The sequence below is a fragment of the Choloepus didactylus genome, chromosome 1 (genome assembly GCF_015220235.1).
Source record: "Choloepus didactylus isolate mChoDid1 chromosome 1, mChoDid1.pri, whole genome shotgun sequence".
NCBI classification, from domain to species: domain Eukaryota; kingdom Metazoa; phylum Chordata; class Mammalia; order Pilosa; family Megalonychidae; genus Choloepus; species Choloepus didactylus.
Window position 1 is genome coordinate 118,363,991 of NC_051307.1, and position 25,484 is coordinate 118,389,474.

The 25,484-nt window shown below is 35.9% G+C and overlaps 1 protein-coding gene and 1 pseudogene across 3 annotated transcripts in view; one reads left to right on the plus strand and one right to left on the minus strand.

The window, feature by feature from the left end:
* Positions 1–25,484, minus strand: part of NAALADL2 (N-acetylated alpha-linked acidic dipeptidase like 2) — a 1,146,579-nt gene that overhangs the window by 1,091,696 nt on the left and 29,399 nt on the right. The gene's annotated exons all lie outside the window — the stretch shown is intronic.
* Positions 13,320–15,161, plus strand: LOC119537856 (annotated as a pseudogene).

Below are 25,484 nucleotides of genomic sequence, written 5' to 3' on the forward strand. Positions count from 1 at the left end.
TTGTTTGAGTTATCTTCAGACTCTACTATTTATGAAAATAAGTTCATGTTTCTAGTAACTGCTTAGATATTACTAGAAATCTCTTCCCCATCCCTCCCTTTTTAAAAGTCCTCAGATAAACCTTCATAATCTACTTACAAAATAATTTTCTAAGGCTTAGTGAAAAAAAAAAAAAAAAACAGTTCCTGTAATCACCCATAAGTTTCTGGAGCCATGGTTGATTGATGGCTTATGAAGCCTTTTTATAGAGCACTGACATTTTAAAGATACTGGCCAGTCTGAACTTTCTATCTGGTGTGCCTGATTTCCTTTGTCCCACTTTCCCATAGTGACTTATTCTGTCCTTGAGCTCTAAAACTATTTTGATTTAATTTAGGCCTGGGGGTGTGAAGAGATGGCAAAGTTTATTTAAACAAGAGATGAGAGAAATACCTCCAATGGTGCATAGTGATATAGAAATAAATCTCTGATGCCCAGGCATTTATTTCTATAATAACTCCACCACCAGATGCAATCAGATATGTATGTCAGAACCTTCTATGTACTTCCATAAAACTAGCAAAAGAGTTCACCAAAATGAAGAGACTAATGAAATAAATTATTTTACTTCAGGCCAAAATAAATCCAATTTCTTTCTTTTGAAAAGAGATAATTGACATAAATAAAACATATATTACTTGATGATGGGAGAGCAGTAAATAAAAAATATTCTCTTACATACTGTATCACCAAATCTTCATTCACAGTAACAATGTGTGATGTGAAATAGTTTTCTCAGCATCTTGCACTCTTGGAGCTAGTTAGCTACTAGAGATCTGGCTCTTTATGCAGTGAGCTTTCTATGACAATAGTGTCTAGGTCTTAGGAGCTAAGATGGTGGCATAGAGAGGAATGGAATATTGTTAGTCCCCCTGGAACAATTCACAAATGACCAAAAAACTAGTAAATAACCTGGAATAACTGCAGGGAGACAAACTTGACTGTTCACTCATCACACACCAACCTGAACTGGGAGGAATGCCCGAGATCACAGCATAAAAACTGTAAGTAAAAACTGCAGACCCGCTCCAAGAGCCGAGAGCCGAGAGCCCCTCCCTCACAAAACCCTTGCAGTGCTAGAGAACAGAACTTTCTGAACAAGTGAGTGTACCTCACCCCAGATCCAACTGGGGTTTTAATGTTAACTGCTCAATACAGATAGCAAAGCCCCAACAAGCAGACAGAGGCTTTTGGTGATGACTGAGCTTGGGAGAGTCAGGGGACATATCTGTCTCAGGATGGGGAGCCCAGAGGATTGGGTGCTATCTCTGGCTGACAGGTGAATTTGGGAGCTTTCTGTCTCTTTCTCTCTCTGTCAACCTGTGTGGCTCGGTATAGAAAACCTCAGCCATTTTAAGATCTCAGCACTCTGACCAGCAGAGTCAGAGACACAAAGAACTTATTGATATGCAAATGACCTCTTTGTAGGGGGCATAGCTTCCCAAGAGGAAAGGGAGGGGCCCAGCTCTACTGCCTGCCTTACATAAGTAACCAGACCCCAGAGCCTGGGGGAGGAGAGCCATGGGCCACACCCCCTTATACCAGCCCATGACAGGCTGACAGGCGTACCTGCTGGGCAGAAAAGCACAGGTGTGTCAATCCTCTAAGAAAAACCATCAGGGAAACCGGATACTGAATATTTCCTCCTTCTATGACCTGAGCCTGTTCTCGTCTGGGAAAACCTGATTGGGTTGGCCTAGGAGGTCAGATGCCTAGACAACAGAAAACTACAACCTACACTAAGAAAAGCGAAGTTATGGCCCAGTCAAAGGAACAAACTTACACTTCAACTGAGACACAGGAATTTAAACAACTAATGCTAAATCAATTAAAAACATTTAGGGAAGATATGGCAAAAGAGATAAAGGCTATAAAGAAAACACTGGGCATACATAAGGCAGAAATTGAAAGTTCAAAAAAACAACTAGCATAATCTATGGAAATGAAAGGCACAACACAAGAGACGAAAGACACAATGGAAACATACAACAGTAGATTTCAAGAGGCAGAAGAAAACACTCAGGAACTGGAGAACAAAACACCCAAAAGCCTACCTGCAAAGGAGCAGATGGAGAAAAGAATGAAAAAATATGAGTAACGTCTCTGGGAGCTTAAGGAAGAAATGAAATACAAGAATGCACGTATCATTGGTGTCCCAGAAGGAGAAGAGAAGAGAAAAGGGGCAGAAGCAATAATAGAGGAAATAATCAATGAAAATTTCCCATCTCTTAGGAAGACATAAAATTACAGATCTAAGAAGCGCAGTGTACTGCAAACAGAATAGATCTGAATAGGCCTAGGCCAAGACACTTAATAATCAGACTATCAAACGTCAAATAGAAAGAGAGAATCCTGAAAGCAGCAAGAGAAAAGCAATCCATCACATACAAAGGAAGCTTAATAGGACTATCTGAGTCTCTCTCAGCAGAAACGATGGAGGCAAGAAGGAAGTGATGTGATATATTTAAGATACTGAAAGAAAAACTGCCAACCAAGAATCCTATATCCAGCAAAACTGTTCTTCAAATATGAGGGAGAGCTCAAAATATTTTCCGACAAACAGATAATGAGAGACTTTGTGAACAAGACACCTGCCCTACAGGAAATACTAAAGGGAGCACTACAGAGTGATAAGTGAAAACAGGAGAGAGAGCTTTGAAACACAATTGTGGGAGATGGTAACACAGCAATGTAAGTACACTGAAAAAAGATAACTACAAATATGGTTGAGAGAGGAAGGTTGGGAGCATGTGAGACACTAGAAGAAAGGAAGAAAGATAAAGATCGGGACTGTGTAACTCGGTGAAATCTAGAGTGTTCAACAATTGTGATAAAATGTACAAATATGTTCTTTCACAAGGGAGAACAAACAAATGTCAACCTTGCAAGGTGTTAAAAATGGGGAGGCATTGGGGGAGGGATGCAATCAACGTAAACTAGAGACTGTAAGTAACAGAATCATTGTATTATGCTTCCTTTAATGTAACAAAGGTGATATACCAAAGTAAATGCAGATAAGAGGGGGGGATAGGGGAGGCGTGTTAGACACTTGACATTGGTGGTGTCTACTCTACTTTGATTTAAGGTTGTCTTTCCTTCTGCTGCTTCCTAGCTGCCATTTTTTTTCCTCTTTCTTTTTTTTTTTTCTTTTACCTCTCTACCTTTTTGACTCTCCCTCCTGCCTTGTGGGAGAAATGCAGATGCCCTTATATAGATAGTGGTGAAGGTGGTGAACACATAAATATTTGACCATACAGAGAACCATCGATTGTTTACTTAGGATGGAATGTATAACATGTGAACAAAACCATCTAAAAAAAAAAAATGGGTTGATGAAGAAACCTCAAGGGCAATATACTGACTGAAATAAGCCAGATACATAAGGACAAATATTGCAGGGTCTCACTGACAGGAACTAATCATAATATGTAAACTCATACACATGAAATACAAAGTACCAAGATATAGGACGAAGCTAAAAAATGGGTAGTGGTTGCTTAATATGAGCAGAATGTTCAACTAGGATGAATTTAAATGTTCGGAAATGAACAGAGGTGTTGGTAGCAAGATGTGAGAATAACTAACAGTGCTGAATGGTGCATGAATGAGGTGGAAAGGGGAAGCTCAGAGTCATATATGTCACCAGAAGGAAAGTTGTAGGTCAAAAGATGGGAATGTATAAAACTGAATCCTATGGCGGGCAATGTCCATGATTAACTGTACAAATATTAGAAATCACTTCCATGAACCAGAGCAAATGTCTGACAATACAACTAGAAGTTAATAATAGAGGGGCATATAAGGAAAAAATATATACCTATTGCAAACTATGTACTACAGTTAGTATTTCAACGTTCTTTCATAAACAGTAACAAATGTGCAATACTAATACTACGAGTCAACAATGGTGGGAAGTTGATTAGGGATATGGGAGGATTCAAGTTTCCCTTCTTTTTTTTTTTTTTTCCTTTTCATCTTTTGCTTTATTTCTTGTCTGGAGTAATGAAAAGTTTCTAAAAATTGAACAAAAATTAAGTGTGGTGATGGATGCACAGCTGTGTGAGGGTACTGGGGGAAACTGATTACACATTTTGGATCTTTGGATAATTGTATGGTATGTGAACAACCTCAATAAAAATTAAAAAAAAAAAAAAAAAGATATGTTCAAGTCCTAATCCTAAAAAGAAATAGTGTCTAAGTCTTAATCTTCCTTCCATTTCATTTACTCAAAAATAAATCCAAATAGCCTCTATACAATAGACCAAAATGTACTCCTATTCATGCTTTTAATTAATACTATTACTGTTTTTCTTCTGAGGACTAGAAGCAAAACACCTTTATAGATGTCATCATAAAAAAGTTAGTCACTGTAGACTTAATAAAATGTTATATAGCAATGAGACATATTCACAGGTAAGACTATGTCGACGGGAAGTGGTTTGGGCCTGTCTTGATCTTAATCTTTTTGTAAATACACACGGCTATATAGTAAATAGAACCATTTGGAGTTTGAGAACACTTTTGAAATATTAGTATGAATAAGCCATCCCATTTTGGAAGCTACACATAACAGTGTTTAGATACCAGGCTCAACGACCTTCTTCTGAGTATCTCTTTATACAACTCAGTCAGTTTATGGTCAAAGAATCAAAGGGCCACTAGAAAAAGAAGTGCCAGATCTCAGTTCAAACACTGGTTTCATCTTGGGTAAATCTCTTGGTATATTTTCTTGGGGAGCCTAAGATTACTTTTCAATAAATTAAAGGTGATGATCTCCATAATATTTAAGTTCTATTCCAGTGCTAATATTCTACAATGCTATGATTTTGGCCTAAGAACTAAAATGGCAATTCGGTTGAATAAGAATCTGATGAAAATATGAGCTTGCAATTGTGATTGATTGTACAGATTGTCTGGATGAGAACCACACTCCCTAGGCACAAAGTGTCATGAGTTATCTGTGTGATTTTTCTTATAATTAATCTAACTCTTAATTCCTTAGAAAGACAATGAAGCATTTTAAAATAAATACTTGCCTACAATAATTCAAATAAAATTACTTAAAAAGATAGATCAGAGATCACACAAGAAGCAAAGAAATCATGATACTAGGCCAAGGGTGAGATGATTAGTGAAGCTCCAAGCTTCTGTATTACTGCAAATCAAATTACTCCAAAACTTAGCAACTTAAAACATCAAACCCTTATTAACTCACAGATTCTGTAGGTCAGAAAACAGGGTATGACTTATCTGGGTGCCTCTGGCTCGAGGTCTTTTTAGGAGGTTGCAATCAGTATGCCAGCTGGGACTGTGGTTTTATCTGAAGAACTGTCTTGGGAAGCTACTGCTTTTGGTCTCATTCACATAGTTATTGGCAGAATTCAGTTCTTTTTGAGCTGTTGGACTCAGGACCTTAGCTCCTTATTGGCTGTTGGCTAGAGGTCTCCCTCATTTTACCATATGGGTACTTCCATAAGCAATTTAACACCTTTCAGTTGACTTCTCTCAAAGCAAGCAAGAGAAAGCACCCAAGATGGAAGCCACAGTCTTTTCATAACCTAATCTTGTAAACGGCATTCATCACTCATACTATATTTTACATGTTAGAGGCAAGTCAGTAAGTAGCACACACTCATGGGAAGGGGGTTACGAAAGGGCATGAAAACCAACAGGCAGCATTTAATGGAGACCATCTTAGAGGCTGCCTACCACAATTTCTGAACAATCAAAGCAAACTGAGAAAAAGACGCTCTACAGTTCTTACATAATAGAAAGATAATTAGTAATTCATTAGGGAAACTTCTTCCTGCCAATAATCCTAAAAGAATTTTTTTATATTCATTTTACATAGGCTATTGAACAATGTAATGTACAATGTACTAAACAGTCACTTCGCATAATAGTCAGAAGTGAATTTCATAGTCATATTATATTTTAAAACTATGAATGAAGGCATTTAAATAGTTACAAATCTAATGCTCCTTTCTAGCTATTTAATATAATAAAGAATCCAGAAAAATGGAGAATAAATATAATGTCTATTCAAACTTTAGAGTGCTTAAGATTAAACTGTAATGCTTATACAAAGATAAACTTTCAGACTACAATTCACCTATACCAAATTAAATCTCTGGGGGATGGGAAGAGATATCTGACTTTATAATAAGCATAATTCTAAGGCATCAGATCCAGAAACCACAGTTTAAGAAACACTTCCTTAGATGGTCTCAGATGTCAATTGCTCCTGAATATTTGCATAAAGAACCTAATAATACAATAGACACCAATGCCTGTTTCGGGCATTTCAGTCAATTCCTTACACTCTCCCACATGCGTATTTTCTGATCAAGTTGGTGGGAATTTAACAAATCAGTACCAGGAAAAGCCAAAGGTCATAATGTGAAAGACTGAGATACATACTTTGCTTTTTCAGTTGATAGAATAAAGAAATTAAGTATAAATTAAATAGCTAAATATTTGAGTTTTAATTTTTATTTTAAAATATTTTCTTGTCATAGTACTTAGTGGTGTTTTGTGTCTTATGGAAAGGTTTATCCACATATACAGTCTTCACTACTAGTACCCTGTTACCATATTGATGATGCCAATTAACTTCAGGAATACTAAATAAAAATAAATGAGTTTGAAACAGTCTCAAGTTTATCAAAATTCTTATTTAAATTTTTTAGGGTGGGGAAATCCAGAAAAGCATTGCCCTTAAAATTCTATTCCAAGGAAAGTGATATATGATTGACTGACTGTTGCTTGCAGCCCAGAGCAATCAGCAGATAACTACTAACTTAAGTGATACAGCATATGGATTACCACCAAGTAGGTTTTGATGTCAGCTATTTAAGCGTTATGGTTTGATTAACTTAATGTAGCTTTGCGGAAGATTAATAATTAAAGACATTAGATTAAATTTGGAACATTGATAAGCATTATTTGTATGTATTAGATATACAGAAGCTTTCACCACTGGGACAATCTTAAATTTTGTCATTATAAAATAAGAAACTGCTACAGAACAACTAATTATGATAGCTTTAAAAATATGCATATGAGGAACATGCACAAAAGTTTAATGTTATGTGTCTGACTTACTCTCAATTTAGATTATTTAAAACTGAAACTACCCTTATCACACATTATATAGGAAAAAATGCTTAATAATAAAAATAGCTTCTCCAAAAACCAAAGAAAACACACAGAGCAGCAAAACTAGTGATGCAAGTGTTTCACAGAAATTGAGTAAACCCTTGCCTCAAGCTATAAAGAGTATAGGTATAACAAAATGAAAGTATGGTGCAGATAAGTGGGAATGTCTATTTTTGCATTACTGCAGAACATCGGTTTTTAAATTAGAGATTTTTGAATATGTATGTTTTAAAAATTAATACATTTTACCCCATGTAGGTACAGAAAGGTTTTCAGTACAGTCACAAATAGATTTACATATATACATACACACATATATGATTATGTATATAAAACTACAGGTGCTAATGATGATGAAAAGTTAGTTCTAGAAAGATAAGATGATGAAAATTTACTTCTAGCAAAGATAATTTCAGCTTTCTTAATCATTCATCACTTAATTCCAACCTGGATGACCTGAAAATTTCCCTCTAATTTATATTCACATAAATGCAGGGAACACTATGCCTTCCCAACTACTAGTGATTCAGGAATACACACAAGTACTTGTGATCTCACTGGTGACTTGGGTGCTTGTCAAAACCAATTGCATTTATTCTCAAATTTTCATATGCCATTTGTATTTAACATTGTAATTATGCAAAGAAGTTTTTAAAATACTAATAAAACATAAGTACAAAAAGAAAGAGTTGTGTCTGAGGAAATTAGGTCAAAGCATTTACAGTGACTCAGTAAATGTGAATTAGTTAAAGACAGAAATGGCAGCTATTATTGGTTGGCTAATCCAAGACTCATTTGCAGGCCTTTCTCCCTCTTAGACACCAATGTAGGGGCAGGACCAGCTAAATACTAGCAAATTAGTGTAGTCATCTGACACAATTCTGGCCAATGAGACATAAACATTAATTGATTATGTGCAAGTAGGAAAATTTTGCTTTTCTCATAAAGTGTACAGATCCCTAAAACCTAGAACATGATCCTGATGTTTGAACTTACGGCAGCCATTTGGGATTATAAGGAAGAAGTACAGAAAGAATGACCAAGAGAAGTACAGAAAGAATGTCTCTATCCTAATTTTAGCTGCTACTTAACCTCCAGACTTCTGGTTTTATGAGGAAAATAGAGCTCAAAAGAAGGAAGGAGCTAAAGAAGGAAGGAAGAAAGGAAAGAAGGAAAGAGAGAAGGAGGCAGGGAGGTAGAGATGGAGGGAAAGAAAAAGGAATTTAGGTAAGCCATCATAAAATACTCTTTTCATTATTTACAGTTAAAAGCATTCCTAACTTATGCCCAATAGTGGTGGAGGTTGTGTGTATATGTGTATGTGTGTGTGTGTTGGAGGGGAGCCAGAAACATTTTGCATTCAGATTGCTTCAAAATTTGAGTTACGTTCCACTATAAAATTAACAAAAACTGCAAATCAAAATGGGATTGAAACAAGGAAGATGGCATGCATGTTAATCCAGTGAATGGACCCAAAGTATTCCTAATTGCATGCAGATTCATACAGACAGATTAATAGATACAAAATTCAGGTATGCATGTATCATTTTAAAGATTTCTCACTCAAAATGACTCTTTCAAAAAAGCATCAATTGCCCACACTGAAAGCATTAAATGAAAAGTCTTCCACTATAGTCTAGGAAAGAAAAATCAGTCAAAATGTCACAATGGTAAAAAATCAATGCCTAAAATGTGAACATTTTGTATTTTCATCTCAAAATTTGTTAAAATAGTAAATAGATAAATCAGAAGAGGTAAGTGGAAATTTGGGAAATAAGCATTAAAAAATAATGAATTTCAAAAGACATGTTAAGAGAGATAATGTGCAAATGAGTACTTTAGAAAACCTTAAACACTACAAATTTGGGGGTCTTTACATTAATATGATTCTCAGAGAAATTTAAGAAAACAAACATTTCTGTTGATGCCTATCTAATCAATTAAGGAGGACTTCCTGACTATTTCTTGACTAATACCTACTAAATTCAAATACCAAAATTTAGAGTTGAAGAGTTTAGCTCAGCTCCCCAACTTTAGCAGAAGCCTGGTCTAAGACCTCCCAAAGAAATGGCACAAAGCATTTACTTGCACATTCTACAACAGGGGTATACCTTAGGAGGAAACTGTTTCCTTCTGGGCAACTCCAGCAATAAGAAATAGCTTCTTTATATTGAGCACAAATCTGCCCACCTATAATTTCTGCTATCAGTCTCGGTTTTGTCCCCAGGAATAAGAGAGAGGTAAGACTATTTCTTTTTTCATTTGAAAGTTTCTCACACTATTCTGACCAGCTGCTCTCCAGCCCCCAGGTCTTTTTGTTTGTTTGTTTCTAGGATAATACATGTTAATTTTTTTAATCATTTCTCACTTGAAATGCTTTTTAGTCAAATTGCCTTCATGGCTACCCTTCTCTGGACATGCTGCATCTGTCAACATCCCTGAATAAGAATAATAAAGTTGTTGACCACAGTATTCATAAGTCCCATTTGTTATAACTTATTAGATAAATATTTTTTGAATTTACAATATCACCTTGAAAATTCCAAACATGTTCCTCTAGGTTTGTAATCTTAGTATCTCCCTTAATATAGATATTTAACATCTATTAGTGCAGTATAAGGTTAATCTTTTTTTTTTTTTTTTTTTGATTCCTATGGTCCTGCTACTCTTTCATGTATATCCTTGATCATGAGTTTCTACTTTCATTTCGATTTTTTTTTTATGAGTCTGAATTCAGCTGAACAGTCACAACCTATTTTAGCTGAATCCCCTTTCTCTTTCATGTAATAATTAAATTAATAGCTACTATGCAGGAGTTCACAATGAGTAAGGATCTGTTTTAGGTGCTTTGTGTACATTATATCTAACCTGTTCTACAACATAGCAAAGCAAGAATTATTATTCCAGTTTTGAAGATGAGTAAATAGAGGCTCAATGAGTTAAAGAATATAGTCCAAAATGCATACACAGATAGAAGATTATTCTACCTATCTCTTTTGGTATATAATATTTCCCTTTTGCAAACAACATTTGAGTGAGGGGCCAAAAGGAGTTTGAGATTCTCTTAGAGCACTCCTACTCAAAGTGTGGTACCCAGACCAGCAGCATCAGTATCACCTGGGCAGAATCTCAGTCACCTCCCCCTTCCCATTTCAGAGCTACTAAATCAGAAACTGCATTTAAATTGGATTCCCCAAGTGATTCATATTTTGAGAATATAAATATTATAGTTTGAGAAGCACTGTCTCAGAGACAGCCATTAAAATATTTTAAATGATTAATTCAGCAGTAAATTTAAGTTAACGAGTCATGATTGGGAATAGGGGAAGTGTGATGGTTAAGTTTGTGTCATCTTGGCCAGTTGATGGTGTCCAGTTGTTTGGTTAAGCAAGCACTGGTATGCTTGTTACTGTGAAGACATTTCATGGACTTAAGTCTTATCAGTAAGTTGATTGCATCTATGGCTGATCACACTTACAATCAGCTGAGGAGACTGCCTTCAACAGTGAGAGAAGTCTCACCCAATCAGCTGAAGGCATTAAAAGGAGAAGCGATGATTTCAGCAGTCAGAAGAGAGAATTTCCATCTCTATTTCAGCCAGCCGCTTATCCTGGGAAATTCATTGAAAACCTTCATCAGAGTTCTCAGCTTTCAGCCTTCCCTATGGAATTTGGATGTGCTCATCCCCATAGCCATGTGAGACAATTCTTCTAAAAAATCTCATAATATTTACAGACATCTCCTGTTGGTTCAGAATACTTCCTAATAGGGCTTTAGTCCTGGAAGTGTTTCTTGAGAAAAATAATTTATTTTTAAGGATGAGATTTCTGAATTGGTTTGGGGATTTTTGGAGTTAGTTCTCTAATTCCATTAAATTCAGAGGCACTAATGACTATTTCCAACAATCAAGATGGCACTAATAGTCAGTCCATGGTGTGAGTTGGCAATAGAGATATGCAAAATACCACCACTGGATATGGCTACTCAAGGCTCTGGGTAAGCATGGAGTTAAAGGGTATAATAATGAGGACTGATTGTTCCTATACATGCTGGATATAGTTATAAAAGAAAGGGATGAGCTCAAAGCCTCAAATTTTCAATTTAAGCACTCCATGAAGGAATTAAAAGTTTCTATGTGTTCCCTGAAAGAAAATCTTATTTCATGTAGCCACAGACTTGAGATTTCTGAAAACCAGACCAAGTCTCATTGTGTGAATGGCTGAATTACAACATAAACTAAATGCCCAATCTTTCAGTGTGTCTGCTGTTAAAGGAAGGGCATTGATTGGAAAAGAATGGGATCCTGAAAATTGGAATGGGGACAATGGGTTGATAATGATGGCAGTGGGGAAAATGAACCCCTAGATTCTGCTGAGTCTTTGCCAGGTAAATCTGTAATGGTCTGTCATGAGGAAGCAGCCTCCAGACTATCAGTCTTCTCTGAGAAATCTGCCACCCAACCTCCACCTGAAGAGTTTAACCCTGCTGTGCCTCATAAACTGTAATGACCTCCCATGGGGAAACAGCCCATACTCCTCAGTCTGAAGACATTAATTCTGTTTCACCAGTTGAAACTACAATGGAATGCCCTGAGGTAATTGGCTTACAAGGCTTACAAGAAACTTCTAATTGTTCTACTGACCCATTCCCACCAGTCCTCCTTTCTTCCAGACCTATAACTAGACTGAAGTTCGAACAGTCCCAAAAGGTGTGACCCATAGGAGATGCACTATACTCCAAAAGAACTGCATGGTTTTTTCAACATATGTAGACAGAAATCAGGGGAATAGGTTTGGGAATGGATATTAAGGGTGTGGGATAATGGTAGAAGGAATATAAAGTTGGAACAGGCTGAATTTATTGATATGGGCCCATGAAGCAGAGATTCTGGATTCAATGTTTTAGTTTGAAGGGTAGAAAGGGCTCTAACTGTTTGTTCCTGTGTTCGGCTGAAACATGGTCCAAAGGGTGGCCTACATTGCCTGGGGTCAAAATGCTAGAACTTCCCTGGTCTAATGTAGATGAAAAGATCCAAAGGTAAAGAGAGATTGGAATGTTAGGGTGCACTTATCCTGTAAGATCTGTTCACTCACCCCAGGAATGTCCAGAGGACACACCTTTCACCAGGACTGTGAGGAATAAATTTGTGAGACTAACTCAGTCATCCCTGAAGATCTCTGTGGTCACTCCTCTTTGTAAGTCAGATATCACTGTGGGAACTGTTGTCACTGAACTTGGATCCTTAAACACAATGGGGGTGATTGGATCCCGGGTTGGCAGAAGCCAAGTGACAGCACATAACTTCCAAAGACAAGGTGGGAATGGCCACTATAATGGATAGCAGACTCAAAGCAGCAAATAAAATAGTCTGACTTGAAAAGACCGATGGCATTGGATAGATTATGGAGTACATAGAAGTAAAATAGATGGGGAGGCTACTAAATTCTTAATTGATCTGTATAAGCAAAAAAGTTCTAGGTCAAGTGAACAAAAGTCTAACTTGAATTACAAAAACAGAGACTCAGGCCCCTTAATCAATTCCCAAACTGAGATAGTTTTTGGGCCCAACCCCTTTGAATAAAAGGAAGGCCGGGTGCCCTTGGGGAAGGACCCTGTTATACTGCCAAACATGTATACTGTTAATCTTCCTCCCAGCCTTCTCCAAAGTGACTTTTGCCTTTTATGAAGGCAACTATGCATTGGGGAAAAAGAAATGATCAGACATTTTGGGGATCATTAGACAGCCTTGAAAGTGGTATTAATTTCAGGAGACCCAAAACATCACTTCAATCCACCAATCAGAATGAGAGCTTATAGAGGTCAGTTGATCAATGGAGTTTTAGCTCAGGTCCATCTCACAGTGGGTTCAATGGGTCCCTGGACCCATTCTGTGGTCATTTTCCTAGTTCCAGAATGCATAATTAGAATACACATACTCAGCAACTGGCAGAATCCCAACGTTGGTTTCCTGATTTGTGGAGTGCGGACTATTATGGTAGGAAAGGCCAAGTAGAAGCCACTAGAACTGGCCCTACCTAGCAAAATAGTAAATCAAAAGCAATACCAGGGGGCCGAGAACTACCGAGCCGAAGCACCTGTGGAACCTTCTCAAGAGGAACAGCCATTGTTGTATGAAGATTCAAATTCAGCTGTTAGCATGGAACTTTCAGAACCTGTTGTAGAAAATGGAGAGACAGAAATGTCTCCAGAAGAATCATGGGAGCACAAAGAAGAAATAAGTGAAGCAGAGCCAAGGGATGGTTCCTTGGGAGACAGAAAGCCTCTAGAAGAAAATGCCCAAGAAATGATGGAGGAAGAAGAGGAAATACCAAAACCTAAAGCTGTGGTTGCACCACCAGGTGCTCCTAAAAAAGAACATGTAAATGTAGTATTCATTGGGCATGTAGACGCTGGCAAGTCAACCATTGGAGGACAAATAATGTATTTGACTGGAATGGTTGACAAAAGGACACTTGAGAAATCTGAAAGAGAAGCTAAAGAAAAAAACAGAGAAACTTAGTATTTGTCTTGGGCCTTGGACACAAATCAAGAAGAACGAGATAAGGGTAAAACAGTAGAAGTGGGATGTGCCTATTTTGAAACAGAAAAAATTCTAGATGTACCTGGTCACAAGAGTTTTGTCCCAAACATGATTGGTGGTGCTTCCCAAGTTGATCTGGCTGTACTGGTAATCTCTGCCAGGAAAGGAGAGTTTGAAACTGGATTTGAAAAAGGAGGATAGACAAGAGAACATGCAATGTTGGCAAAGACAGCAGGTGTAAAGCACTTAATTGTGCTTATTAATAAGATGGATGATCCAACAGTAAATTGGAGCAATGAGAGATATGAGGAATGTAAAGAGAAACTAGTGCCATTTTTGAAAAAAGTTGGCTTCAATCCCAGAAAGGACATTCACTTTATGCCCTGCTCAGGACTGACTGGAGCAAATCTTAAAAAGCAATCAGATTTCTGTCCTTGGTACAGTGGATTACCATTTATTCCCTATCTGGATAATTTGCCAAACTTCAATAGATCAGTTGATGGACCAATCAGGCTGCCAATTGTGGATAAATACAAGGATATGGGCACTGTGGTCCTGGGAAAGCTGGAATCAGGATCTATTTGTAAAGGCCAGCAGCTGGTGATGATGCCAAACAAGCACAACGTGGAAGTTCTTGGAATCCTTTCTGATGATGCAGAAACCGATTCTGTAGCCCCAGGTGAAAACCTCAAAATCAGACTGAAGGGAATTGAAGAAGAGGAGATCCTTCCGGGATTCACACTTTGTGACCCAAATAATCTTTGTCATTCTGGACGCACATTTGATGCCCAGATAGTGATTATTGAGCACAAATCCATCATCTGCCCAGGTTATAATACAGTGCTGCATATTCATACCTGTATTGAGGAGGTTGAAATAACTGCCTTAATCTGCTTGGTAGATAAAAAATCAGGAGAAAAAAGTAAGACTCGACCCTGTTTTGTGAAACAAGATCAAGTATATATCGCTCGTTTAAGGACAGAAGGAACCATCTGCCTTGAGACCTTTAAAGACTTCCCTCAGATGGGTCGTTTTACTTTAAGAGATGAGGGTAAGACCATTGCAATTGGAAAAGTTCTGAAACTGGTTCCAGAGAAAGACTAAGCATTTTCTTGATGACTCTGCGCAATACTGTGAGGAAAATTGACTGCAAAAGCCTACTTCACACCGCCTTCTCTTATTTCTGCCCATTGACAAACCTCTCCCCATATTTTGCAAAGAGAAAATTCACAGCAAAAGTCCACATTATGTCAGCTTTCTCAAATTGAGAGCTCTGCTATGCCACTGTTGAATTTTTCCCCAAGATTTTTTTTCTTCCCCTCTCAAACTCTGCTTCCTTGGACAGATTTGGTGATAGCTTTGTAAGTAATGTGGACCTAATTGCCTACAATAATGAAAACCTACAGAATTTTTTTTTTTTTTTCATTTTCCCCTTGGGCATATTTAGGCTTTTTTTCTCCCAGGCAGATCATTCTGAGTGTGTGAGTGTATGTGCACATGTTAAAAACACAACTACCATGTTAATAAAATATTCAATTTGGAAAAAAAAAAGCAATCTCAGATTCCTGGATGGATTGCAGATATTAGTGCCACCATCAAGGACTTAAAGGATGCACGGGTGGTGATTCCCACCACACCCCCATTCAACTCTCCTATTTGACCTGTGCATGAAACAGATGAATCTTGGAGAATGACAGCATATTATCATAAATTTAACCAGGTGGTGACTCCAACTGCAGCTGCACGCTGTTTCAGATGTGGTTTCAGTTTGCTTTCAGCTGGCAAGGCCAGCAATACACCTTCACTATCTATGTGATTTTGTATGTATCATGTCCCCCAAAACCCATGTTCTTTAATGCAGTCTTGTCAGGGAAGATGTATTAGTGTTGATTAGGTTTAAATTTTTGGATTAGGTTGTTTCCATGGAGATGTGACATACTCAACTGTGGGTAATACCTTTGATTAGATTATTTCCATGGAAGTGTGGCCCTACCTATTAAGAATGGGTCTTGGTTTAATCACTAGAATCCTATAAAACAGCTTACAAATAGGAGTTAAGAGCAGCTGAGACATTTTGGAGAAGGCCATTGAAAGCAAACTTTTGCTAATGCTTTGGAGATGCTAGCCCACAGTTTGCTCCAGAGAAGCTAATAGAGGACAAATGCCCCAAGAGCAAAATTTGAAGAATGCACAGGAGCTGAGAGAGGAGCTGGAACACAACCTGGGATCAGCAGACACCAGCCATGTGCCTTCCCAGCTAACAGAGGTTTTCCAGACACCATTGGCCTTCATTCAGTGAACACATACTTGTGTTGATGCCTTAATTTGGACATTTTCATGGCCTTCAGACTGTAAATTTGTAACCAAATAAACCCTCTTTATAAAAGTCAATCCATTTCTCATATTTTGCATAAAGGCAGCATTAGCAAAGCGGAACACTGCCCTACATCAGGAGTATGTCAACTCTCCAGCCCTAGGTCAGCCTGCAGGGACCTTGATCATCTCTCCCTCCCACAAGTCATCACACTGGCCCATTACATTGATGATATCATGTGATTGGACATAGTAAGCAAGAAGTTGCAACTACTCTAACCTTTTTTGGTACAGCAGTTGCATGTCAAAGGGTGGGAGATAAATCCAACAAAAATACCCTAGTGAAATTTCTAGGCAGGCATCCAGCGGGACATGTTTAGATATCCCTTCTCAGGTGAAGGATAAGCTGTTGCATCTGGCCCCTCCTACAACCAAAAGAGAGGCACAATGCCTAGCAGGCCTCTGTTCTGGTTTGCTGATGCTGCGTTATACAAAATACCAGAAATGGATTGGCTTTTATAAAGGGGGTTTATTTGGTTACAAATTTACAGTTCTAAGGACATAAAAGTATCCAAACTAAGGTATCAACAAGAGGATACCTTTACTGAAGAACAGCTGATGCTGTCTGAAACACCTTTGTCAGCTGAGAAGGCATGTGGCTGGTGTCTGCTGGGAGCAAAGAACCCAAGTATCCGTGGAGGATACTTCATGGATTTTAATTCTCAGTAAGTTGATTGCATCTGTGGTTGATTACATTTACAATCAAGTGAGCAGATTGCTTTCAACAATGAGAAAAGTCTCATCCAATCAGCTGAAGGCTTTAAAAAGAGAAGTGATGATTTCAGCAGTCAGAGGAAAGAATTTCCATCTCTATTTCAGCCAGCCAGCTTATCCTGGGGAATTCATTGGAAACCATCATCAGAGTTCCTAGCTTGCAGCCTTTTCTATGGAATCTGGACATGTCCAACCTCACAGTCATGTGAGACAATTCTTATAAAAATTTCATAATACTTACAGATATCTCCTGTTGGTTGTTTCCCTAGAGAACCCTGACTAATACAGGAAACAACACAGAAATTAGATCTGGAGAACCAGATATGCCACTTCTAATTCTATGAACTGTGGACAATAGCCTTATTTTTCTGATCTAATCAGTAAGAATATTGATGACTATATAATTATATATTATGATGTGTTTTCTATTAAAAATAAGGCATTTTTACATTTGAAATGTTTTTTCCATCGCAAAGGGCCACTTAACTCCCTCATATAACAAACCTTCAAAAGGTAAGATTTAGTTAAAAAAAAAAAACACTTCAACATATCCTGGCAATCAATAATAATAAAAGTAATAATAATAGCTAACATTTATTGAGCATTTACTATTTTCCAGAAACTCTTCTAAGTATTCTGTATCAGCATATTAAATTTTCCTAATATAATATAGCTAGATACTATTATCATCCCTGAATTACAGATGAGAGAATTCAGGGAAATAGAATTTAATTAATTTGTTCAAAGTAATAAAGAAGTGGAGGAAGATTTCTTGTGTTGCTTTTAGCTTATAAAGTTATTTCTTCCAAATGGAGTTAAGAGGTCACTCTGGTAGGCATTCCTATGCACTACATAGATAACTCTTTTCAGGTTTTAATGCACTGGAATAGCTAGAATACCTGAAACTATCAAACTGCAACCCAGCAGCCTTGACTCTTAAAGATGATTGTACAGCAAAGTAGGTTACAAGGGGTGACAGGGTGATTGTGAAAGCCTTGTGGATCATTCTCCTTCTATCCAGTGTTTGGATGGATGAGTAGAAAAATGGGGACAAAAAACTAAATGAAAAATAGGGTGGGATGTAGGGGATGATTTGGATGTTCTTTTTTACTTTTGTTTTTTTATTCTTATTTTTACTTTTTTCTGGTACAAGGAAAACGTTCAAAAAATAGATTGGGGTGATGAATGCGCAACTGTATGATGATACTGTGAACAACTGATTGTACACTTTGGATGATTTTATGGTATATGAATATATCTCAATAAAATTGAATTTAAAAAAGTGGTTTCTTAAATCACTCCTCTCCCTCCAATAATAGAGTCCATTTCTATTGAATTTTATTTTTTCTGTATTTTAAAAGATTACTGATTTTAAAAGTAATATATGCTAATTGTAAAAAATTTATAAGTATACAAAAATATATATTATGAAATTTTAAAATAGTCCATTATTCCACCATAGATGTAATCTCTGTTAAAATTTAGTTATACTTCTTCCAGGTCGCCACACCCCCACTCTGGGATTTTTATCTTAAGAGTATATTGTATACAATGTTTACATTATATTACAGATAGTGCTATGGTGTACAGATAATGCTATGCTGTATATAAAAGTTTATTTCTGAATTTAGGAACTTTAAATCATCAAAAAATGACATATAATTGTATGATTTTGGGTATATATTACAAAATGACCTTCCCAAAATGATCTTATGAATTTATACTCCTATACAAATAAGTATGCTTGCTTCATTTATCCTAGCTAGCACTGGTTTTTATCTGCTCGTTTGATAGACAAATATAATTTTGTTTGTATTTTAGTTTTTGTTACTTTATTAAAATATGTTTAACTAACTTCTTAATTTGAATCTGGAATTATTTCCAAAACAACTAACATATTTCGTGATTCTAGCTTTCCCTATTTGCTATATAATAGCACCTATTTCTGGGTAGTTTATTAAATTCTACTGGTTTGACTGTTCTTTTACCAGTTAAATAATATTTTAATCGTTGGTGCTTTGTAAACGCTCTAGTATCTGGTATAACTAGTTGTCTCCTCAATATTCTTTTCCCCCTAGCATTTTTAAAACATTCCTTTCTTTGTTAATTTCAAACTGTTAAGCAACTCCTTATTTTTTATTAAAATTAAATATATAAAATATAGGTTTTTAATATATTTTTAAAGGACCTACATGCATGTTGCTAAGTTTAATGCTTAAATGTTACCTTTTTTGCTATTTTATGAATATATAGTCTTTTTTACGATAAAATTTCAGGAATATAGGGATGCTTTTGAATTTTGTACTTTGTTTATGTTCTCTTCTCTGGCCACTTTAGCAGGTGCTCTTTGACTTCCTAGGGAAAAATCATGTTAATATGCAAATAATTTTTTTTTTTTTGGTCTCTTCTCTTCCATTATATGTTACCCATTTCTTTTTCATGTTTTACTCCTAATAAAAACTATAGAACTATTTTTATTATTAATAGTGAGAGTGGGCATCCTAGCTTAGTTCTTGCCCTTTGTATGCAATATCTTTATAGCTTTGATGCTGGCTGAAGAGTTAATGTGTAACTTAATATACCAAGAAAAAATATTTAACTATTAACAATTTCATGACGAATGATTATTGACATTAGAAAAATATCTGTCTAGCTATTAAAATATTTAATTAATGACCTGTTAGTTTAAATTATTTATTTATATTGAAGCTATCCTTGCCTGAATGGGTGGAACTCTAATTGATGACATCATGGAATTAATTTACAAAATTTCTGATAACTAGTCATATATCTCCAGCAGTTTAATATCTACATTTAGAAGAGACATTCTCCTATGATGATGGAAAAATACTTTTTTTTCTGTCTTATTATCTCCAAGAGATAGTATTGATTAAGTAATGGCCAGAAAATACATTTTGAATATTGAATTACACAAGTAGTAGGTTTCTACAAATAAAGATATCATTCTTTATGTGATTCCTCTATCTTATACTTACTTAATAATTACTGTTCACAGAGTCAAGATAAAGCAGGAATTAGTTAACATATAACCACATATAAACTGGCAAATGAGATATAAACAAACACTGTCTGTTATTACGTAAGCTCTAGCAACTCTTCAGTGGTATAGAAACATTTTCACAAGTTTAGTTTGGCCTTCTGTTTCAACCACTCCTTCTAAGGCAAATTAGTTTCAGCTCCACCCAATAATTTATCATTCCATCACTCATGTACTCCTTCACATTTCTCTGCCTTTATTCATATCAAGTCTTCATCCTGAAATGTTCTTCCTACAATTTCTACATAGAGTTGCACTTAGTTTTGTCTTTAAAGATCCCTTTAATTACTTCTTCAGCCTCTCCAGTCAAAATATTATTTCATTATAGCCTCCTTTCATGCTAAAATTATTTACATGTCTTTGACTCGATTTTGAACTCCTCTAGAATGATAACAGTGTCATATGTATTTTGGTATCCCCTGGAATCCAGTTCTTTACATACAGCAGGGGCTCATTAACTTCGACCACTCAGCGAATAAGTAAGATAGTCTCCATTTCAAATTTACCCTGCCTCTCATGTTTCTAAATGTATTGCAATTTCAACTAAGGAATGTCAAATATAGAAGAAAAAATCAATTTTCTTTGCACCTATATATCTCCTATTTCATTTTCATCCTACAATAAAATGTTAGAGTTATCGTCATAGTCATTACAGACAATGTTCCAGGAAGTGAAGATACTGATAAGGTTTCAAAGACATTCATGAGCATCTGCAATATTTAACCGTGGCCTGGACGCATACGGAGAGTATTACAGCGAGTGTGTCTATTCACTTCCTTTCAGAAACAGTGAGGGGAAAAAAATCACAATCCCACACCTGAGCTTCCAGTCCCCAGAGAGACTTGCTTTTCCATTTGGCATAAACTGAAAAGAAATTTATTTTCCATTTCTTTTCAGAAACTGGGTGTTCTAGCATTAAGAGGACTGTCCTTTTGCCCACTTGACAGAGGATACTCATATAATCACATGGACATTGATCTTAATTAAATAGAGGTTGCAAGGAGGACGAGAATTATAAGATCAGAAAAAAAACAAAAGAATCAACTGAATTCCTAGGAATTTTTTTTCCTTCTTTCATAGAAACACAAGGCAATTCAGCCCTCAGTCCTGTCAATTATTAATGCTATTTTTAAACACACGGATTATAAAATGAGATACTCTGTCATCTGGCTCTCCACATTGGATCTGATTTTAGATATGCCCTTTTCATTCACTGATGGCAGGGAAGCAAGGATGGACAACGAGAGAAATAAGGGCACACACAGGGCAGGCAGTGCACGTGGGAAATAAGAGCAATGATAGCCAGCAGGAGAGAAGGCAGGAAACTAAAGGCAGGTGGTAGAATCAGGTGGCTAGAGGAAGCTAGGTGTAAATTCCATATCCTTTTGTTTGTCTTTATTTAAACTCCTGAAGATGAAGAAGAAAAGAAAAGCAGTTAAAAGAGATTATAAAACAGCAAGGTTTATAAACAGTTTATTGCTTAATGGGCTAACAACAGTTTAAAGTATGATTCAGAAACCTCATGAAAGCTCAAAATAAACAACATGAGGAATGTTAACTTTTTAATAGAAATACCTTGAAATTTCCTAACACTAAGTTTGGGTTAGTACTTGTTGGAATAATCAAAGGAAAAAAATACTTGTGAATTTAACAAAGATTATCACCTACAAATAAGCCATGAGTTCCTCTTGGAATTATAAAGCATGTTTAAATGGTTATTTTAGGGTACTTGCAGTGCTACAGAATGTATCTACTGCATTCTTCAAAGTCATGCATAATATACCATAGGAAACAATTATAAAGATTTTTGATGTTCAAGTTCTGAACAAAGGGAATCAAATGATTTTATTTTTTTGATTCCCTTTGTTTGCAACATTTTGAAACTGACAACACTGTAATAACTTTTGGTTTGCAGTTAACCAAGCAAATAATTTGACTCAATTTATATGTTTATGTTGATATAGTAAACACAATTCAAATACCACTATAATAATGGAGTATTTTGAAATCTATTACCAGCAAAACAAACCATATGATTACATATTTATGCTAGTTACTGCTACACAATAGAACATAAGCACAGAATACAGATGCTCAAGAGCAAGGTTGGTAAAAGCTTAATGAAACAAATGGCCCAAATGATAGGGGTCATTACTTCAGATTCCTCAGATGCCAGACTTTTGCATGTGATCAAGTCCCAATTAAAGCAAGTCCATCATTTGCTTATATGTAAATTGACAATACTGGCTACAATTAAAACTGCAGATCAGCAACTTTGGAAGAAGCAGAGAGGGAAGCTATTTAATCAATTCTGAGCGAAGAAGGCTGCTCTTTGAACTGTAGGCTACTGTATTCATCAATAAGGGTAGCCTATTTACTATACTAATTGAGCTATTTCCTATTTTATTATAAACTATTTTTGACACTATCATTTTTTCAACCCAGTTCTCAACTAGACCTTCAAATATAAACCTAATTGTTATTTTTCCATAATATCACACTTTTGAATTTAAATCCAACAAGCTGATTTAACATTAAAATATCAGTGAAAACAAACTTGGTTCTGTGACATATGCATAAAAATGTGCTATATATTCATCAAAATCCACAAAAGTGAAAGAATCCTACCTTACTTTTAATAATTTAGCCAACAGGTACAGAGTCCTAATAGACAAAATGAAATCAGCCACACTGCAAAATGATTCATTTTGGATGCATTACCCTTACCACCAAGCTCTGAAGACATGCTGTACTTACCGACCATACCTGAAATATCAGTTACTCCTCTTTGATGGAGTAAAATTAAACTCTTTGAAGAATAGGTGGTCACAGATGATCAACAAATTCTAAAACATCTAATATTTCCTTTATATTTGGCATTATTTGACTATTAACACACTGGCAATTCAAAAGAGAAGAAGGCATGGTATTTTTAGTTTTCATGAAACTATTTGTTGATATTTTAAATGACATTTCTTAGACTTTAATATATTATTTCAATATCTTAATTGGATTCTGTAGTAATTTTAATGCAAGCATATTACGTTGGGCAATTGTTCCTCTTGTCAGATTTTTAATTTGAAAATGAGTGTTTATATTGCTAAAATTAATTCAAATTGAGACTTCCAGATGTTGATATGTGTGCACAGGTGTTTAGTCTCCCTGCCCCGTATGCCCATTAAAAATGAAGCTGGTATGTAAAAATAAAAGAAACCTTACATGTGTGCTCAAAACCAGCAAATGGTGCTATTCTCATGCTAAAGTGCCAAGGTTTTTCAACAAAAGTGGGACTAGAAAAAGGGAAGACACTTAGAGAATAACTTTCTGGTCTCCCTCTTGAGTGAAGTTAATCTGCCTCAGAAATGAATGAAGTAGTCTCTGGTCTAGTTCCACCCAAATCCCTTCATTCAGAAAGAACCAGATTGTAGGTGAGAATAGAGCCTGAACCACTCAGGCCCCACTCTACTAGACTCTTTTTTCATGGCTGAGGATTGGCTGCATTTGGAAGACACTATTCATGGAAATACCAAAGAATATATCAAATACCAGTGGCCATGGCAACACAGAACCTGGTATGAGCTTGGCAGCATGGTACAAGGCAGTAAATTGTCATAGGGCAGTAAATAGAAGGAATTCAGGCACTGCTGCTTCTCATCTCTAGTAGGGTGAACCGGTCATCACGTAAAGCAGAAACATCACAACATATTTGTCAGAGTCGAAAGAAATAATTTAGAAGGAAGTGTTCTATTTCTGCATGCCCCTAGAGTTCTAACTCTGTATCCATTTTCTGCACTTTGAGAACTCAGAAATACAATGATATGTGTATGTATGTGTGTGCACATGTGTGTGTGTGTGTTTGTGTGTGTATGTGTATTGCAAATGTGTATTTTTTCCTCCTCTTATCAGAAACTGACTAATGTGAAGCAGTAACTCTCCAATCTTTGACCATACTTACTGACAAAAGCCACCAGATTATAAAAAGATTCTGCACTTCAAAAGAAGAGAACAGTATGGTGAATCCAGGCTACTGCATGCACCTGAACCATTTATTAAAAAAAAAAAAAAGAAAGAAAGAAAAACAAGAAAAAATAAAATTTTGATTCACAGTTACAATAAGATTTAAGAGAATATCATATCCAAGAAAATAACACGAGTAGTAATAGAAAAGTAACAATACATGAGCAGAAAGAATTGATTGCAAGGAGATAAAACTATGCTTTTCAAATTTAAAATTTCAACAGTGGCAGTGAATAGTAGTTTGGATACTATAGAAAACCAAATAAGTGAAATAGAAGACAAGTTGAAGAAATAATCATGGACTTCACAGGGAAAATAATAAAGAAATACAACAAAATAGAGAAATGATTAGAGATCTGATTGCTTCCAAGATCAAATTTACTTATAATAGAATTCTAGATGAAGAGAACAACACAGAAGCAAAAATCCATCAAATGGACCCTCCCCAAACTAAAGAAAGTCCTGAGTATGCAGATGTAAAAGCACAAGTGCCCAGTAAAATGGATCAATGGAGGCATAGCGTAGTGATTTTTTTGAATTTTAAGTTGTAAGAAAAATCCCTTCAGTTATCTATGCATGAAACAAAAACCAGGCTCACCTCAAGCTTCTGTGTTACTAAATAATCAAAACAATTAAGCAATTTCTTTAAAGTTTTATGGAAAAAATTATTACCTATTCAAAGTGCTTGTGTTCAAAGGCAAAGGCAACAAAGGATATTTCTAAAATATGCAAGGTAAATTATCCACATTTCTATTCAGCATAATTATTTAAAGATGTTCTTCTACTGCCTGATAGCGTAAATAAAGCACAAAAATTATCATCATGATATAAAAGTATAAATTGTTTGGTATTGGAATGACATAGAACAACATGCAAATAATTGCTATAAGTTTCACTATAAACCCTAGATAAATATAAAAAATAACTCTTGAACGAAGAGACATAAATATGACAAATAATAATTCAATAAAGGAAAATGTATGAAAACTCAAAATAATAAAAGAAAGGGAAGGGAAAAGATGCCCAAATTTTTACTTAGGGGCTAATCAACACATATGTCATAGAAAATGGCAATGATCGTAGCATATAGAAAAATTTCAGCTTTCATATTTTTATAATTATAAACCTAAAAATTATGTAGAAAAAAATAACTGCAAAGAAGTAAAAAATTAGGAAGGGAAAAATGAATGTTATTACCTTTGCTGATGCAAAATAAAATAAAGGACATCAAGTGATTTGAGGAAAAGATCGCAGAACTGGTTTGGGTTCTCACTTAGCGCTGACTCTGTCAAAGTAGGTGCTAAGACAATCAAATTCCACTTGAAACGTCTTATGTCTTTATAATTAACATAAAGCAAATTTTTGTGACCCTCTATTTAGGTTGTTATTATTAATAAAAGTAAATAAGTAGGACTCGGGCAAGATGGCAGCATAGAGAGGAGTGGAAGCTAAGTAGTCCCCCTGGAACAACTACAAAAAACCAGAAACAACTAGTAAATAATCCAGAATAACTGCGGGGGGGACAAACGAGACCATCCACTAATCATACACCAACCTGAATTGGGAGGAATGCCCGAGAACACA